Source organism: Protopterus annectens, chromosome 9.part0, assembly GCF_019279795.1.
Source record: "Protopterus annectens isolate FY-2018-M chromosome 9.part0, PAN1.0, whole genome shotgun sequence".
NCBI classification, from domain to species: Eukaryota; Metazoa; Chordata; order Ceratodontiformes; family Protopteridae; genus Protopterus; species Protopterus annectens.
In genome coordinates, this window is record NC_056743.1 from 738,824,433 (window position 1) to 738,844,956 (window position 20,524).

The window sequence follows — 20,524 nt, forward strand, 5'->3', positions numbered from 1 at the left end:
CAAAAGGGGGAACCTACCTAGTTCCTGAATTAAGTTCAGTAGGTTAGAAGATATCTTATCTCATTAAACATGAGGTATGTTATAGAAAATTGTGGTGGTATTTATAAAAATTGAAATTTTCAGAAACCTTAAATAGAAATGTGAATAAGCAGAAGGCTTGAAGGCATCACTGTAAAAGGCAAAGATCAGCAAGACTTTTGATTCATAATTACTAATGATTAAATGGCAAGGACTTTCCTCTCTAGTACAAAGTCTTACTGAAAATGAGTGGTTGTTTATTGTATTATTAAATCTGTTAGCAAAAATTATAGCCAAAATGTTAATGTTAATATTAAGGTTACTGGCCTGCAATTGTTGGAGTAATTTAGGTTGTGTTTAGAGTCTGGAAGAAATATTGTTTTATCTAGTTTAAATATACATTTGAAAAAATATATTAATATATCAATAGAATTGTAATACAATTTTAATAGAAGTTTAGCAACCCTAGATGCAAAAGTTTTGTAAAATATGAAAGAGGCACGGTAGGGCCATGGGATCTGTTTAGTTTAAGACTTTTAATTGAAAGCAGTATATTTTCCAGTGTAAAGGATGTTTCAGTTTCATTCTTGGAAGGAAGACCACAATGGTGGAATAAGAAATTGGTAAAGAAAACCATCTGTAGTTATCATGTCCAGTTCTGTAGATGGAAAAAGTATAGAAAGCTAAAAGCATTTCATCGTATGCTGAGAATGTGGTTGCATTAGCATAGTACACTTTATATAATACTGTTAAAATGGAGATATACAATGTGTGTGCCTTTTTGAGGATGATTGTGTAGTTAGAAGATGAATCCTGTGCCTGTTCTAAATATTTTGTTATACTTTTTTTTAAAAAATGACAGTTGAGGACTATAGCATAGACTTAAAGAATTCTGTAAATCTTTAATTTCACATTGCCATAAAAAATCTAAAATTAAGATTTCTGTGACTTATATATATGATTTGTGATCATTTTTATTGTTTTTCAGTATCAGGCATATATATTTTGTTAAATGAGGCACTTCTATTGATATTGCCCCTCATTTGAGCTTTAAAAGATGCCCATATAGTGTAATGCCTGGTTTAATTGACAACATATCTCCTCCTCTAGGGTGAGCTGGCAGTATTTTATAACATTAGATACTGTGGGCCCTTCCAGCAAAGAATACCTTAGACTCCAATTGTAGTTGCTGATGATTTTTACAGTAGATTTGCAATGCAGGTTAGTGGTAAAATGGTCTAAAAAGAAGTGAAACTCAAAGGTTTCCTTTTATAAATGAAAGTGATGCTTATTCAGTTAAAAACACAATGCAATGATTTGTAAACATTTGAAAAGGTAGTAGTATTTTCTAGAGTAACAGGTTCAGTAGCTTGTAAGTTTACATCAGATCTGTGTCTGATTCAGACATTTGTAAAGATTTAAAAGTGCCTTTTTTCTTTCTGTTAATATACTAGTGACTGCATATGACCCAACAGCAACAATATAATTTTTAATATTAAAATATCTGAATTATCTACATTAAACATTTTACAAGGTGAATAACTATTGAAAAATAAGGGTGTTTCAGAACAGGATCCTTATTTACAAGACTACAGAATCTTCCTTCTGGAATTAATATGTTTTTTATTCCTTTAACAGGTTCCATAGGTAAGAGGGCTAGCAGGGAGTCCCTTGAAATTTCTGAAGTGGTCCAGTCTTTTGTAAATCCATAGACGCATGCATATAAGTTGGAGTTAAACACACTGAAAGGGTTAAAGGCATATAAATCAGTAGATCCAGCTGTAACTGGGATAAAGTTCTGCAAAGGAGGCTAGCTTATACAGATGTGTGCACTATACCACATTTTCATGCATCTAGCAGTCAATAGACTGAGCCTGTCCATCATTCACATGAGAGAGAAGTTTCTGAAGTTATAAAGAAGCTCTGCTTATATAATTTCCAGTATGTAGTAATGTCTTTATTTCTACCATATCTGGTTTTAGCATTTCCATTAACTCTTTCTCTTTTTTGTACACTCTGTACCACATGCTTTCAACATTTTGATTCATTTATTCTACTTGCTTCATCATTTACTGATTGCTGCAGATAAATCTTCATATTTTTAAATGCCTTCCTCCTTACTGAAACAGTCAGATTGTTAATTGATTCTTATTTATTTTGTTTGATGTTGATAATTTTTAAATCTGGCTGCCCCACTACTGTATTAGATTTCCTTATCAACTAAACTACAGCCTCTTGATCTGCGATGGGGGAAATATGTGCAATGACGCTGGCTTTCATTCCTTTCATCTGTGCACATTTCCCTTTCTACTTTTCTTACTGGAACTTTTCCTTTCCTGTACTCCGTATCATCTATCCTTGTTTCTTGGACAAGCTGAGAAATGAGGATCACTTAAACATATTCCGATTGTCCTTCATTGAAGGCTACTGTTCTAAATACTATAAAGGAGAGGGGAGCAAATAAATAATACTGATATAAACTAAGTATTAACTCGGGTATAAAGAATTACTGATATAAACTAAGTATTAACTCAGGTATAAAGAATTTAAAATTTCATGCCAAAAGAAACTTCATCCTAGGATTATAAAACATCTTGCCCTTAGCTCCAGAAACTAGTTTGCTTATTAAATAGCACTACCATATCCTAGCACTGTATAACAGCTTGCCCTAAACCCCAGAAACTACCCTTGGAGACCCTTGTTAAAACCCTATTGTTAATTCTAAACAGCAGTCCCTGTTAGAGGACTAGATGATATGGATATGCAGTTTTCCATATGTCTCTGTGACCAGCTTGGTAGATTTGGGCATCCTAAGGCAGTGTAGCATATGTCTCATGTTCTCAGGTAACCAGTTAACCATTAAAGAAAGTAAAAAGGCATCCAAAGTATGCAAACACACAACTTCCTTGGAGGCAGAAGTCTTGCATACAAATGTCATCAAGAATACCCACTCTACATCACACACACACACACACACACACACACACACACACACACACACACACACACACACACACATACTTTGACTTATGCTGAGGCTTTTAAAGGAAACCTTCCCAAATTTCCAAAGACCTCCAATGCCACCTAATGGCAACACTGCTTCTCAGGAGTCAGAATAGCACACACCAAACATCTCACATAAGCCTACACCAAATGGTCCCCTAAGAGCAAATTCCATAATGCAAGCTCATACTTAACCTAATACTCTTGTCATTGGGGACTGCATTGTGCAACACAGAGATGCATCATTCACCAGGTTAGACAAGAAGAAGTTAATGGTTAGTTATCTATCTGAAGCCAGGATTTGCAGTATCACACTCAAGTTACTGCTTCCCGGGTACCAATATGAGTCTATCATAGTCCATGTGAATGTAAATGACCGGAGACATACTTCACTGGACTACGTGAAAATGGACATAATGGATCAATAAACCAAAATGTCACTTTGAATGGCACACAGGATAGACTAAACAAGTTAGCATAGTTTATTTAGATATCCGCTTTTGTAATAACTTCTTCAGAACATGAACAGAAATAAAAAAACAAAACATTTAAATACTATCGTCAGTAATTACATTCAATTAAACAATCAACCATTAATGAACTCAACTCTATTAAAAAAGTAAAAAAAAACGTTTTAACCCTTTAGTTTCTTATCTTTAAAACAACACTTTATATTAATATGTTCATCTAATATGTTCATTTAAACCAGGTAGAAAATTGACACATAACTTGGTCTACCATGCTACCTCTCTCTTTTCCACCTGATTCTCTACAGAGCTGTTTAAAACTGCAAAACAAAATTATTTAAAATTTTTGCAAACTATGGAATGCTTAAATAGAGCATTTTTGGTATCATGGCATTTAATAGCATACAAATGTTCTTTTCTTCTATCCCTAAAACATCTAGTTGTCATACCAACATAAAAAGAGTTACATCCTGAACATAAACCAATATAAATTGCCCCCATAAATCCGCAATGAAATCTATGTTAAAAATTAATAGTGTAAGATAAATGGGACACTAAAATGTATGGACCTTCATGAATATTATCTACATATGGAGCAACCATTACATCTCTAAGTCCCTTTTTCTTTATTTTAATGAACATATTAATATAAAGTGTTTCTTAAAAGATAGGAAACTAAAGGGTTAATTTTTTTTTTTTTTTTTTTTACTTTTTAATAGAGTTGATTTAATTAATGTTTTGGGGATGGAATAAAAGAACATTTGTATGCTATTAAATGTCATGATACCGAAAATGCTTTGTTTATGTATCCCATAGTTTGTAAAAGTTTTAAAAAAATTTATTTTGCAGTTTTAGAACCGATCTGTATAGATAAAAGGTGGACATTTTAAGAATCAGGTGGTAGCATGGCAGATTAAGTTATGTGCCGATTTTCCACCTGGTTTAAATGAGCATATTAATATAAAGTGTTTTTTTAAAGATGGGACACTGAAGAGAGAAGTTTTTTTTACTATTTTAATAGAGTTAAGATAATTAATGGTTGATTGTTTAATTAATTGTAATTACGGAGTGTAGTATTTAAATGTTTTGTTTTTTTATTTCTCTTCATTTTCTGAAGCAGTTATTACGAAAGCGGATGTCTAAATTAAGTACGCTAACTTATTTAGTGTATCCTGTGTGCCATTTGAAGTGATATTTTGGTTTATTGTTTATTTTTGCACTTTGCCTTAATGGATCTCCCAGAATATGTCACAGATAGGTATGAGTCTTGCACTGAGCAGCATTCTACCTTCACAGAGAATGATGCCACATGAACATAAAATGATTGAGTTTAATAATTGGCTTAATTTCTGGTGTTATTGCAGGGGGATCTAGTATCTGTCAGCATGGGAGTCATGGTCAAAGAACCACACTTGTTTGCCAAGGATGGATTGCACCTGTCCTCCTATTGGCTAAATTTTATCCACCCTCTTGTATCTTTTTTTTTTTTTTTCTTAGGCAATGTCAAAAAGACAAAACTACCAACATAATGAAAAAGTCTACAAGCAACCTTAAGGTGTTACTGCTCTGTGCTCGGAGCCAAAATAAAAAAACTCCACACCTTTCAAGCCCTCCTCACTCTGGAGAATTTGGACATCTGTGCCATGACAGAGTCTTACTTTAAAGCTGTAGAAAATACTCAGTAGTGCATGGCTACGTGTCTTCCACACATTTAGACCAATAACAGCACAGACTGGGGCCAAAGTTGGAAGAGTCTCAAACTATGTTAACAACAAACATATCTCCATGTAGGTTAAACAGGATGATACCTTAGAGCTCAACGTATAAGTCACCATAGATAAGGTCTTTTACTGTGTCAAGATTACAGGTTACCTTCTATGTTCCTAGAGTTTCTTGACTCATACTTAAACCTACTAAAGGTGGTCACCGTTCAACAAAACACATTTTTCATGGTTGAGTTTAACTACCCCCTGTATACTGGGAAATGCATACCACATCTGACTCACAGCGCAATACTTCCTGGACTTTATTAACACAAACACCCTGAAAAAGATACTGCTTGCTTCAACCAGAGGATCAAACATACTGTATCTGGTACTCAACAATGTGGAAGAGAGTTAGCCCCCCCCCCCTTGTGCAACATCTTCCCTAGTAAGGTTGCATCACAGAACTGTCTCATTTGAAGTAAAAATCAACCTGGAAAATGCAAATAAACCAGTAATAGTTAGGAACTATTCAAAGGTAAACTTCATCCTATTAAGTGACTGTCAAAATTCAAGGTTCCCCCTAACCCCAAGACCACAGCTACATATGCAGAATTATTCAGAGACCCTATACAAATGTGTGAATGGTTGCACAGAGGCTGGCTGTACCTACCAGAATGAAACTCCACACAAACATTAAAAACAAACCCACTTGTGGAATCCTCACCTAGATAGGGTATATAAAAAAAGAAGAATACTCATGGCCAAAATCAGAAAGGACAACTCTCTTTAAGACATGTGCTGTCTTATGCAACTTAACAAGAAACTAAAAGGTCTAATTAAGTTCAACAAGGCCAACTATGAGGTAAGCATAGCCTTACAGGCTAAGGACAATCAAAAGGCCTTCTTCAACTATGTCCAGAACCTTAGAGGTAACACACAGCATTGTGCTGAACTGGTGTTGAAAGGTAACATCTGTACCCATCAGAGTGACATAGCAAATCTACTGGTTGATAAATTCAGCTGAAATGTCACCCTGACCTACTACCCCCTGCTTCACAAGGTGAGTCTCCTCCAGCATACTTTGCCCAAATATTGGCAAGAAATAGGTTCTATACCCAGTTGCCTCTTGAACAGTCTAAATCATGATCTATCAGGACCACTTGAGGCACTTTTCAACTACAACCGTGATACAAGCTATGTTCCAAGTAAATGGTCATTTTCCTCCACAAGGGCAGACCACCAACCAACCCATCAGTCTAACAAGCCTAATATGCAAAGCCACGGAACGAATTATCATGGAAATGATAAACAAGAACAACCTGCAAACACTGGACCCATCCCAGTTTGGCTTTGTTAAAGGAAGGTCATGTCTACTTAACCTGATAGACTTTTTGACAGAGTCATCAAGGCAGTGGATAAGGTTAAAACAGTGCAGATACTGCATATCTTGACCTGGCTAGGGCATTCAATACAATACCCTACTCAGTCATTGTTGACAAGCTCTCTAAGCTAGGTGTAAATCTTAATGGACTGCCTACTGGCTCACATATAGGACCGAAGAAATCAGAATCGATGAGAACACCTCCATGAAGAGAGAGGTCACCTGCAGAGTAACTCTGGGCCACTATGCTGAGCCTACTCCTGATGTTCTTCATGTTTCACTGTTGCAGTCATTACATTTGGGTTATCTGCTTGCAGGTTGCCCTCAGTCGGCCTGATTAACAAAGTCTTGGGTCCTGCATCGGTTGCTGTCCTTCTTCCATGACGTCAGGTCGTCAGGGGTGTAAAACATGCAGCTGATGCCATTACATCAGTCTTTCTTGCCGTGTGGTGCCCGAAGCAGAAGCAGTTTGCAAGTGCCGGTTGGCCGACTCCTGAAATTTTCGTTTTCGAGTTTCAGAACCGAAGTCTTCAACTAAAGCTAAGTATCCCATTGAGGAAACTTTTTCTTGCTCCTTACCAATGTCAGTTAAAGTTAATAATTGCATTACTTGTGGAAAGCAAATACCTCATAAAGATTTTCATTCGTACTGTATTTCTTACCTAGGCCCTGACCACGACATACCTTGCTGTCGGTTTTGTGCTTTATTTAATCAGCGCACTATCCGTCGTCAGTATAATTCCGCCTCTAAATATTTCGGTTCTCTGTTTAATTATCCAGAAATGTTGTAGGTTAGCCATCCGACTACCAGGATTTCGAAAAAATGCAAAGATAAAGACAGAGACAGGCCGCCAAGGTCCAAAACTGCCAATGACGCTTCTCCTAAGCCAGTTGCCAGTTCGCCAGTACTCAGTGAGGCACTTTCGCACCCCCTGATACTCACTACTTCTGATTCGCAGGCCTCTACTGAGACCCATTCGGAGTCCGGTATGCCGTGAGATGCTTCAGCTATGGAACCCGCAGAAGTCTCTATCTTGGATGGGTCCGGAGCTGCTGTGCAGGCACCGGCTTCTGAGGGTGTATTCAGGCCTATGGACTTGCATATTAAATCAACACCTCCTTCATTACTTAGGCCTAAATCTCGATCCATGTCTAAAAAAACCAATGCCCAGGCCACATGCTCAGGCCTCTATGCCTAAAAAACAAAGGATAAGAATGGCTGAAGATCTATTAACTCTAATCAGGGGTAGCCAACCCCCCCCCCTCCTTCTTAGAGGCCTAGGACTGAGGTTGATTATGAATCTTCTGATCAGGATTCTGTTTTTTCTGACTCTTCTGATGATCTGGATTTGCCCTAACCTACTTATGAGGATTCTGATGCAAAGGACTCTATTCCCTCTGCTTCCCCTCCTGAGGATTTTTCTTTTGGGGAAACCTTACATACTCTAAGGGAGCATTTCCACTGGGAAAGCCAGGATTTTTCTGATACAAAAAAGAGACTTAGGGATTTCCTTCTCCTACCTCAGCATAGGCCTTTAGCTATTCCTCCTGCACTAGACATTGTTGATGATGCTTTCTCGGAATCTAGTTTGGCCCCTGATTCCCTGCTTCCTGCCCCCAGAAAACCTGAAAGATACTACAGGGTCCCTGAGTCCCACAAGTTCCTTGTCAAAAATCCTATTGCAGATCCAGAGACTATTTCACAGGGGCCCAAGGGCATTAAGGCTTCTAGTGCTAAAAATTCTACCCCTTTTGATAGAAACTCCAGGGCGCTGGATAGATGGGGTAAGAAGGTTTACACTTCCGCAACCTTGGCCATTAGGGCTTTAAACTGCCAGTTTCATATGTTAAAATATCAGCAACATGTTATTGGACTGCTTAAACAGAAAGTGATGTTGATTCCTGACTGTGTAGAAATTAAAGAATTACAGGATTTAATGCTTTCTGCTGAACAAGTTGGAAAACATACTTTGCAATGTGGTTTTGATTCATTAGAGGCCTCTTGCAGGGCTGCTGTTACTGGGTCTGTGCTCAGAAGGCATGTTTGGCTTAAGGAGCAATCTTTGCCTGATCATGTTAAGGCTAAATTGTTGGATGCTCCTTTAAATCACGACCGCCTGTTTGGAAACAAGGCTGAGGAAGTTCTAAAAATATGGAAGATAAAGCTAAATCTATGCAAACTGTTAAATATTTGTTACAAGTTCAGCCTCCTAGATTTAGTAGGCACTGGCCCTCTAAGAATTGGTCCTTTCCAGCCCCATCCAGGTCTTCTCAAGCCAAACCCAGACACAGGAAAAACCCCAGGTTTCAGTCCAAGGGGACTCACAGAACTAAGCAGTGGGGGGCCTCCACTTCCGAGTCTGGGGATAATAAGACTCCCTCCTATGGTAAACTGTCTCAATTACTTCCTTTTAAAATTTCCAAGCACTTATCAACTGATTGCCTCTTTGGGGGTAAAGATTGCTCTTCATGCAAAGAATTGGGAGCTCATTACCCAGAATAAATGGGTTTTAAATATAGTGTCCCAGGGATACAGATTTCACTTCCACACGTTGCCAACACCAAGTGGGTGGCCGGACCTACCCCCAAATCAGTGGGCAGAGGCCCAAAAACAAGTACTTTCTCTCTTAAGCATAGGGTCTATTCAACTGGTACCAGAAGAGGAAAAGGAACAATGTTTCTACTCAAGACTTTTCCTGGTACCCAGAAAAGACCATTCATGGCGTCCTATCCTAAACCTGTCTACTCTAAACACCTTTTTGGAGATTCCAAAATTCAAGATGCTGACTCTTCACCAATTACTTCCTATGCTAGGCAAAGATGCCTGGTTGGCAACACTAGATTTAAAAGAAGCATACCTGCACATCCCAATCAGGGAATCTTGCAGAAGATACCTATGCTTCAAAGCTGGCTAGACACACTATCAGTTCTCTGCACTGCCCTTTGGCTTATCTACTGCGCCCAGGGTATTCACAAAGTGCCTAGCTCCAGTTATTGCATTTTGCAGGCAAAGAAATATTCAAATATACCCATACCTGGACGATTGTCTAATTCAGGCAGAAAGCCAGGACATGCTTTTGAATCATCTGGCCTTTGTAAAAAGGTTTCTAACTTGTCTGGGGTACACCATAAACTAAAGGAATTCACACCTGGTACCCTGTCAACAAATTATATTCCTGGGAGCAAGCTTGAATACAACTTCCCAGATGGTTTACCTCATGCCAGAAAAGCAAATTCATTTGACAACCTACTTCAAACAAGTGGCCACAAAAACCCTGCTATCTGCAAGACAAATACTGCAAGCCGTGGGGTTCATGGCCTCCTGCATTCTTCTAATTCCATATGCAAGACTGCATATGAGGAAACTACAGTGGTATCTAAAAAGCCTATGATGTCAACATTCTCAAGACCTAGATACAATGATTCCTATCATACCTTGCCTACGCCTAGAGTTCCTTTGGTGTGCAGAGGCCTGCCACCAAAACAAGGGACTACCTTTCACACCACCCGCTGCCACCCAAACCCTAACAACAGATGCATCAGACTATGCATGGGGGGTTCACCTGACAGGGAAGTGCATTCAGGGCAAATGGAACTAAAGTGAAATGCACCTGCATATCAGTCAAAAAGAAATGTTAACTGTACAGAATGCTCTGACAGCCTTCAAGGACCACATTATTCCTGGGCAACTAATAGTAAAGACGGACACCACTGTTATGTGGTACATAAACAAGCAGGGGAGTACACATTCTTACCCCCGCTGCAGACTAGCCATGGCATTGTGGAACACAGCCTCTGCACTGCCCTTTGGCTTATCTACTCCGCCCAGGGTATTTACAAAGTGCTTAGCTCCAGTTATTGCGTTTTGCAGGCAAAGAAATATTCAAATATACCCATACCTGGATGGCTGTCTAATTCAGGCAGAAAGCCAGGACATACTTTTGAATCATCTGGCCTTTTTAAAAAGGGTTCTGACTTGTCTGGGGTACACCATAAATGAAAAGAAATCACACCTGGTACCCTGTCAACAAATTATATTCATGGGAACAAGCTTGAATACAACTTCCCAGATGGCTTTACCTCACGCCAGAAAAGCAAATTCATTTGACAACCTACTTCAAACAATTGGCCACAAAAACCCTGCTATCTGCAAGACAAATACTGCAAGCCTTGGGGTTCATGGCCTCCTGCATTCTTCTAATTCCATATGGAAGACTGCATATGAGGAAACTACAGTGGTATCTAAAAAGCCTATGGTGTCAACATTCTCAAGACCTAGAAACAATGATTCCTGTCATACCTTGCCTACGCCTAGAGTTTCTTTGGTGTGCAGAGGCCTGCCACGAAAACAAGGGACTACCTGTCACACCACCCACTGCCACCCAAACCCTAACAACAGATGCATCAGATTATGCATGGGGGGGAGCTCACCTGGCAGGGAAGTGCATTCAGGACAAATGGAACTAAAGTGAAATGTACCTGCATATCAATCAAAAAGAAATGTTAGCTGTACAGAATGCTCTGACAGCCTTCAAGGGCCGCATTCTTCCAGGACAACTAATGGTAAAGACGGACACCACTGTTATGTGTTACATAAACAAGCAGGGGGGTACACATTCTTACCCCCTCTGCAGACTAGCCATGGCATTGTGACACAGCCTTGAGCTACCAAGTGCACCTACAAGCTCAGTTCCTGTCAGGAAAATTAAATACACTGGCAGACAGGCTAAGCTGAAACCTCATGGACCCACACAAGTGGAAACTGGGACCAAGGATTTTCAACATGTTGACAAGCAAATAGGGGAGCCCAGATATAGACCTGTTTGCTTCTCCCCAGAACTACCAATTAGACAAATTTTGCACAAGGACTCCCTACAAACAAGCCTGGAAAGTGGATGCTCTGTCCTTCAGCTGGAAAACCTTATCAGTCTATGCCTTCTCCCTCTGCCTCTGCTCTTCAAAGTACTACTAAAAATCAAACAGAACAAACCAAGGATGATTTTGATTGCTCCAGACTGGCCACGCCAACACTGGTACCCCCTCCTGCACAGTGTGTCACGGGTATCTCCATGGCACCTGCCTCAGACTCCTTCCCTGCTGTCTCAGCAGGAGAACCAGATTCTGCACCCTCAGCTTCCAACACTGAACCTTGCAGCCTGGCTAATTACTTAATCTCTCCTGTACCATCCCTCAGCAAACTTGTGATGGATATCATTTTAGAGGCAAGGAGGCCTAGTACTAGAAAATCTTATGCTGAAAAATGGAAAAGATTCTGTGCCTGGAACCAATCTCAAGGGATAAGCACAGCAGTGCCCAATTTACCTTAGATTTTACAATACTTAACTGAGATGCTTCACAAGGGCCTGTCTTTTTCCTCCATTAAAATCCATGCCTCAGCCATTTCAGCTCATTATAACACAGAACCTCCCCTTTTCTCTCATCCATTGCTCAAGCAGTTCCTCAGAGGGGCCAAAAATTTGAGACCACCCAGGAGAGTTCCAACCCCAGTCTGGGACCTTAACTTTGTCTTGGAGAAACTCGCTCTACCTCCTTTCGAGCCAGCTGCTACTGCAGACTTAAAATTTCTTTCTTGGAAAACAGCTTTCCTTTTAACAATCACTTCAGCTAGAAGGGTATCTGAATTACAGGTCCTTATGGCAGTGGAGCCTTTCATCATCTTTCTTGCGGACAGGGTGTCCCTCAGAACCAATCCATCCTTCATGCCCAAGGTGGTATCCAGTGTGGCTCTTAATCAGTCCATTCATTTGCCAACCTTCTTTCCCAATCCACAGAATAAAGGGGAACGGATACTTCATTCCTTAGATGTGCACAGACAACTTAGATTCTACTTGGACAGGACTAAACCTCAAAAGAAATCTGAACAACTGCTGGTGGTATTTGCTGCAGGGGCAGAAGGGAAGGCCATTTTAAAACAAACCATTCCTAAATGGATAAGCCATTGCATTAATTTCTGCTATAAGCACCATGGAAAACCTATCCCCCAGTGGATCAGACCTCACTCCACCAGTGCTCCATCTACCTCTACAGCCTTTCTCAAAGGCGTCCCTACCAGGGACATCCTAGAAGCTGCTACCTGGGAGTTCTGTACATACTTTCACCAAGCATTATAATTTGCCAATTTTCTCTAAATCCAGAGCTGGCTTTGCCATTGCAGTCTTGCAAGGCTATATAGCTGGCCCTAATGCTATCTAAATTCCTCCTCCCAGCCATAGCTTTGGGAATCTACCTTAATGTAATGAGTGCAACAGTGAAACACAAAGACCATAGTACAGTTGTGTACACTTACCATAAATGTAGATGTTCAAGTGTATTCACAGTTGCAGTCCAGGTTACCCTCCCTCCAGCCCCCTAACTTCTTTTGGCTATACCTCTACTTTCCTTTACTATGCTTAAAAGCCTTTTTGGTGTATTTGCTTTTTTGTTGGAGGTATATTTTTGTGCTTTTATGTTTAATTGCTTCCCATTGGGGGGGCACCTGACATCTGGGGCAAGAAAAACTGATGTAATGGCATCGGCTGCATGTTTTATACCCCTGGCGACCTGACATCATGAAAGAAGGGACAGTAACCGATTCAGGACCCAAGACTTTGTTAATCAGGCCGACTGAGGGCACCCTGCAAGTAGATAACCCAAATGTAATGACTGCAACAGTGAATACACTCAAGCATCTACATTTATGGTAAGTGTACACAACTGTACTTTTGGCATCTACTTCTCAGACGTCAAAGCTAATGTTCAAGGCCTCTGCCTCACCAAGTTTGCAGATTACTGTAAATTGGGGGCTATTATTGATTCCCCCCTAGACATCAACATCTTGCAAGTGGGGTTAACACAGACAAATGGTAGGTGTCAAAGCCATGGTCTAAAACTGCATCTATATTAGCCGATCGAATATTTAGGTTAGCGAATACCTAAACGTCGACCTGGTAATATCGAAAAATTAAAACAGCAAACGTCCGATTTAACATAGGGAATGAATTCCCTCGGCCGCAAAAAAAAAAAAAAATTAAACCTAAATGAAGTGGGGGAGGGCTTCACCCCCCACATCCCCTGATGTGGAGGGCTCTGCCCCCACACCCCCCTAACTAAATATACCAACTCCAAGATCGCTGTACAGTGGGGAAAGGGGCAAAATCCACTTAATGGCCAAGGGAATTCTTTCCCTGCATTAAATCGTCTGTTCGTGGTTTTTTGCTTTTGCTGTTACCAGATCGATGTTTAGGTATTTGCTAACCTAAACGTTCGATCTGGTAATAGGAACCCCCTAAAACTCACTGCCAAAAATGCATTATAATGTACTTTGGGAAACTATCAACCCAAATTAATTACTCCGTCACTCAAACAACCCCAATAATCACCCAATAGTAAGGGATCTGGGAACATATGTCAACAGCAATCTGGCCTTTGAACAACATATAGCTAGGATAATATGTCACCCAACTTATATGCAAGGGTATGGCATCCAAGTCCAAGGAAGTTATAGTACTAATGTACTTGGCCCTTGTCAAAACTATCATTGAATACAGTGTCTCTTTGACATGTATCTAACCAGACACTTGTAATAGTTGAAACTCCCACAAAGGTTTCTCACCAGGAGACTTCAAGGCATGAAAACCCTGTCACTGATTGCCAAAAGGTTCAGTTTCTGTATGCAGTCTCTTACAGATTGCTGAGAGGGGATCTTTCCCAGGCTTACAAGGTTTCCATAGATACAGCCCTGATGGATTTGTTGCAAATGTGCAAAACAAACAGCACCAGAAACACTAGATCCAGGGACCAGAACTTCGTTTGTGACATAAACAGAACATGCTGGAGAGACAGATATGTATCACAAAGGATCCCATACTATAGAATAGGATCCCTATCCATGTAAAACAGAGTTCATCCCTGACCCAATGCAGCAAAACCTTGACAATTGGGTCAGAAATTGTAAATTTTCCGCTTGTCTAGCCCCCATGTCCCTTATGGACAGAAGCCATCAATAAGAAAAGTATTACTCCTCTAACACCCCACATTACAAAACCTTAGGTACCTCGCTACTAACATATCCCCCACCGTATAGACACCCATGATACTCAGGACCCAAATGGTTTGGGGTGTGTGGCTAAACTTGTAAGGACCCTAGTGGTTGTTAGGTTTATAGGTTATTATTAAGCTATCAGACAGTGTTAAAATTAAACCTTTCCTTTAAATAAAGTTGCCTTTAACACCTTATATTGTTAAAAAAAGCAATCATTCTCATTTATGGAACCTTACCAATTCTGATCTATTGCTTTTAAAGTGGGCATTTGTCATTTAATTGATATATACCATAAATGGTTACTCTGGTGTCATGATAAATAATAATTAATCCATCTATAAAGTTAAAAAATAATTTTATGTTATCATAAAATCTACAGTACTCATTTAGTATACTGTATCATTTGTGATATACTCTTCCTTTTATGCAGGTACAGCTCAAGGATACTGGAACATAAAAACAATATTATACCAAATGTCTAAAGATGCTTAATTTAATCACATTTATAATTTCACAATTTTATAAATGTCAGTTCTAGTATGTTTATCATGTCATAGAAATGGAGGTGTTAGATTATTATTATTAGCACGTTCAGCTTTCACATTATAAAAGTCTTAGTTTTCAAGGATAATTGTACCTTGAAGTCCAGATGTTAAGGTATGGTCTTCATAACACTAAGAGTTCTAGATTTCTTTGAACGTGATTGGACATTTATGATCTAAGGTATTAATTAGTTGTGTTTTCTGTTTTGTAAGACAAAAAAATTACTATGTTGTAAAACATTTAAAGCATCTAAGATGTGTGTATATTCATTGAAATCTTGCCACATACTGGTTGATTATCGGAAACTAGGATGTCTCTTTCTTTCACTAAAGCAATGATTTTAATGGTATGTTGTCATTGTTCATAAGAACTGAGTTTCTATCCTCCCATCAAAGAACTTGTCACAGTCCTTTTTTCGCCGATTAACTACCCAGTGCATGCTATCTTGGTACCAATCAAGCTGTGAAATTTTGATTTAACACTAGTTTGTAAATATTACTTTGACCAACTTAGCATTTGCTTTAGTAGCCAGGATGACATCAGTAAAAAGTAAATAAATATACAAATAGACAGTATATTTTAAGTAATGTTTCCTAAATTAATTGTAGAAAATATTTTATTTGAAGGATATGTCATCTTTAAATCATCATCAGTGACATTCCTTGTATTCAGTGTCGACTGTTGCTATGGTCTTGATGTAGCTACATAGTCATCAGAGCTACCCAATGCTTGAGGAGTTTTTCCATATCCTTTTTGTCCCTTTCTGTTTTCATTTATAAAACCAGAATGTTTCAGACAAAGCAGGTGACTGTTTAATGGTGGTTGTATTCCAACAGAGCTCCACTGGCGATCAGTGACTTGCAATTCATTATGTTTGTATCGCATTCTTGAAGTGTGCCTTTCTATCTTTATAACATTTCTTTTGACCTCCACTTGAACTCTGCTGTGCTAGGACAGGGAGCTAATTAATGCATTGCATGGCCATTCCTTCACATAAATAGTTGTTTCCTTTTGCTGTGTTCAGATTAAGTCCTTACAAGTAGTCTCTGCCTTTCACTTAGTCATTGTCTTATGACTTCACTGAGCTTTGTTGCTTAAGTGTGGCTTTCAGGATGTTTTCACTTTGGTTGTGCCATCCTGAATAGGTTTGTGCCTTTGTGTCTGAGCTTATTTGTTCTGCAAACTCATTAGTTCTTGATACTTTTTACACTGGAGCTCTTTGTGCTGCAAGAACCTTTTCAGAGTAGCATAGTCCAGATAATGTGAGTGGTTACTATATCAGTTAATTAGTGAAGAAAGAGAGACTTCTGCAACAGCTAGGTTCACCTCACTCCCTTCTGCATTTATTGTACTTCACAAGAAGAGTACTCGAGAAGTTTTCAGGGACATCCACTACCATGACTTTTGTTCACATAGCAAAATGTGTAGACTGAAGCCAGGGACGGTCTTATTTATGGATGCCATTATGTAGATAAGCAGCATACGTCAAGGAACTGCTTTTCCCTAGAGTAAAAGCTTGTCAGACTAATGGACTGGCGATCATCTAATGAGAAAATATGCACTTTTACATACACTTAGTGCATGAAGTGCCTCACTTGCGCTCCAGAGCTGGAAGAGAAAACAGACTTGTTAAGCACCTTACTAACATCAGAAATGTGCTTAACAAGAATTTCTTAAGCACCTCTAACTGCTCTTGTCAAGTGGTAGAGCAAAGACAGCATCCAGTAGAAATGCAAAGTATTTAATGATTTTGAAACCTGGGAAAATGCTTAGTGCTTTCACACAGACACTATCCACAAGCTAAGTGTACCTTTAACGCAGCAACCAATTTAAATGCTTTTTAAACATGTTATCTGCTTTTTTTTTTTTAAATCTTGTATCCTATGTTCATTTGACAGTGCCAAATGTTTTGAGATTTCAAAGCCTGTTATACTCACTGCTTATACTTGGTAAATGGGAGCAATTGAAGCTCTGTGTACTCATAACTACTTATGTGTTCTCGACCTGGATGTAAAGATGCACCTTTCAAGCTTTGCTCTGCCTCTTTCTCTCAAGGTGAATGTCTTCACATCCTTGATTCAAACTCAACAATTTTGTTATGATTGGAAATTCAGTCATAATCCAGCATGTTATCGTCAACATCCATTCCACAAGTAGACCAGTGTACACCTTCCTACTTTGCTTTTGTTCTGACTATCTTTGTAATGAATGTTTTTTGCCATTCTCATCCATCTGTGTAACTACTTGGACTTAATTATAATGTTATGGCCCATGACACGGCTTCATAGGTTCATAGGTTCATAGGTTCATACTAGGCTATCTGGGGAACTATACCCATTATTTTGCTGTGAGTGACACTGAGGTAATCCCTGGGGTATATCTGCGATCTCCCATCCATTGGTCAAGATTTCTCTTGAACAAGGCCAGCGAGGTGCTCTGCCTCACATGTACCGGGATTCTGTTCCACAGCATAGAGTCTTTGGGTGATGAATCTATAGTCTCCCACCCTTGTGGCTCTGATGGATCTAGATTTTCTGAGGTGAAGCATATTCATCAAATCTGGGTTTGACATGGCCTTGTATGTTAGGCAAAGGTCACCTCTGAGCCTGAATAGAGCTGGAGTTCTTTCAGTCGGGCAGCATAGGATAGATTTTGAGACCCTTTATCCTTTTGGTGAGGAACTTTTGTGGCCTCTCCAGCTGCTGCAAGTGTCGGGTCAGATACATTCCAAATGGGGCATTGTACTCAATCATTGGTCTGATGAGTGATGAGTAAAGGAGACTATAACCTCCCTTGATCTAGATGAGAATCCCTTCATGATAAGGTGGGCAATGTAGAAGGTCTTCCTAACTACTTTAGCTACATGGGTGTCGAATGACAGACTACTATCAACCTGGGTCCCCAGGTCCCTGATAACTTCTTCTGTGCTCAGTGGATTGCCTCCTATTTGGTAGCTAGGGGTAACCTTGTTTTTCCCGAAGGGTGACTATGCATTTTTGGCATTTAACGGCTCTGGCACCAGTTATCCGCTTCTGTGAGACCCTTCTGAAGGATATCTGTGTCAGATGTTTGCAGTCATCTGCAAACTTTGTCAGCCATAACCCTCCTGTGTTTGCTTGTACTTCAGAAAAGTAGATGCCAAACAAGATGTGGGACACCACTTGTGACAGGCTTTGAGTCTGACATGGCGCCAGCAACTCTGACCCTGTGGGTTCTGTCACTCAGCCAGTTTGCAACCCATCTTGTGATGTATGGGTTAACATTTAAGCTGATGAGTTTTTCAATGATAGCCTTAGCCAGATCGAGGTAGGCTGTATGGACTGCCTTTCCTCATCAATGGCTTTGGTGACTGTTTCAAAAGTCAACCAAGTTTAGAAGGCATGATCTGCCTTTGACAAAGCCAAACTGGGTTGGATCCAAAGTCTGCAAATTCCCAATGTCTTTATTTATGAGGTCCATTATGATCCTCTCCATGGCTTTGCAGATAAGGCTTGTCAAGCTAATGGGCGGTGGGACCACAGTTGCAGTGCACCACCAGAGGTAAGACTTTGATTAAACAGCTGTCCTAGCTGTGGGTTTAATTCCTCATTGAGTTAAATGGAGCAGCCGTGGGGACACCATCAGGTCCCATGGATGCTGTGTTTTTGCGGGGCTGCAATCATTTGGTATAGATATCTCTCCTTTGGGGGAGGGGTGAGAAGTTTGCACTGAACCTGTCAGCCAGTATGTTGGCAATGTCTGTAGGATCAGTAATCTTCACATCATTTTGAACTAGTTCTGAGCATATCTGGGAGTTTCCTCCTAGGTTTCTAACATAGCTAAAGAAGGCCTTATGATTGTCTTTTGAGTCTTTAGCTTGCTTTGGATGATTTTATGAGAGCTCTTAGTTTTTACTTATAGTGATCAAGGGTGTCTTACCTTTTAAGGATTTTGCTCTGTCTTGTAGTAGCTTCCTCCAAGAGTCTTTGTTTTGCTTGGGATTGCCTTATCCATGCAGTCCTGCAGGTGCTGGTAGAAGGCATTTGTAAGTGATTCAGCGAGACCACACTAGTCTTTAGAAGTGTGAAGTCGGCTTTGGGAAGTTCTTTACTGTGGTCTTTTTATTTCAGGTGGGGTGGGATGAGGACCTCCAGCGAGATTAGTTTGTGATCTGATCTCACCAGTGATGTTGAACATTGTGCTCCCATGTTCGTGATGATGAGATCAAGTATGTTATCTCCTCTTGTGGGAATGGTGACTAGTTGTTCCATGGCATTTGAGTTTATGAATTCCAGGAACTTTTGGGCTATTGAGTAGTGTTCCCAGTCTATATTTGGGTAATTGAAGTCACCTAGTATGATGGTGTTTGGTGATACATTTATCCCTCTAGTGTTTTCAGGAAGGCCATGTGAGGTTCCTGAGTTTGTGAATGCATCATGCGTTGCCACCAGTCTTGAAGTGTGGGTGTCCTTGATGAATATGGATACAGCATGTCATCCCAGGCAGACAGATACTGATCCCCCTTTGAATGACACCAGTGTAAGCCAATTGTTTTAAGCTAAATCATCTATTCTCTGTATTGTCATTCTTGGTGAAGGAAGGGGTAGGACTGCTCAGGTGTCAGGGTCATACCTGGCCTACATAATCAGAGAGCTATGGAGTCACCAATGACTAGTGTGTCTGGCATTGTGTTTGGCCTTAAGGGCTGTGTGTGCTGACACTCTGACTGTGAGGGAGGTGTTGTTGCAGGTGTGTTGTTCTGAGGTGGTGGTTTTTTTTGGTGGTCTGGTGGCCTCTCTGACTGGTCTTGCCAGTCCTATGTTGAGAGAGCTCAGCCCAGTAGATAGAGAATAGTCTACTTAGAGTCAAGTAGAGATGATCTTTTGTTATAGGATACTGATTATTAGATGAGTAGAGTAGGTCGGGAAGGGAGTTTCAAGGAAAACTGCCTTAAACCACTCCTCTGAGGACCCCTTGACCAAACAAGGAAAATGGAGAAAAAAAAACTGAAGACAAAAGCCCAGGATCAGCAAAAATCTGTCTCTGGAACGCTTAGTTTAGGAAAGTATGGGGAAAGAGGATTTTTTTTTTTTTTTTTTTTTTACAGAAAAGCAGAAAAAACAAGAAAACACAATGAATTTGATTTGAATTATATAAATCTAAAAAAAAGGCACACTTGAGTGTATGTATTAGCCTTACTTTTTAGCAAAAAAAAAAAACTAACAAGTGCAGTAAACAGTTTTAGTTTATAAACACAAAAAACAGAAAAAACTTAAAATAATGACCCAAAATGGCCAATAAACTACAAGTTACTGCCTTAAACCACTCCTCTGAGGACGTACTCCCTACCCCCACTAGTGAGTAAAAAACTACCCTTGACCAAAGA

At 39.8% G+C, this 20,524-nt stretch overlaps 1 protein-coding gene across 1 annotated transcript in view; it reads left to right on the top strand.

The window, feature by feature from the left end:
- The window catches only part of PPFIA3 (PTPRF interacting protein alpha 3), a 2,479,399-nt gene that overhangs the window by 1,824,559 nt on the left and 634,316 nt on the right, over positions 1–20,524 (top strand). The window lies entirely within an intron of this gene.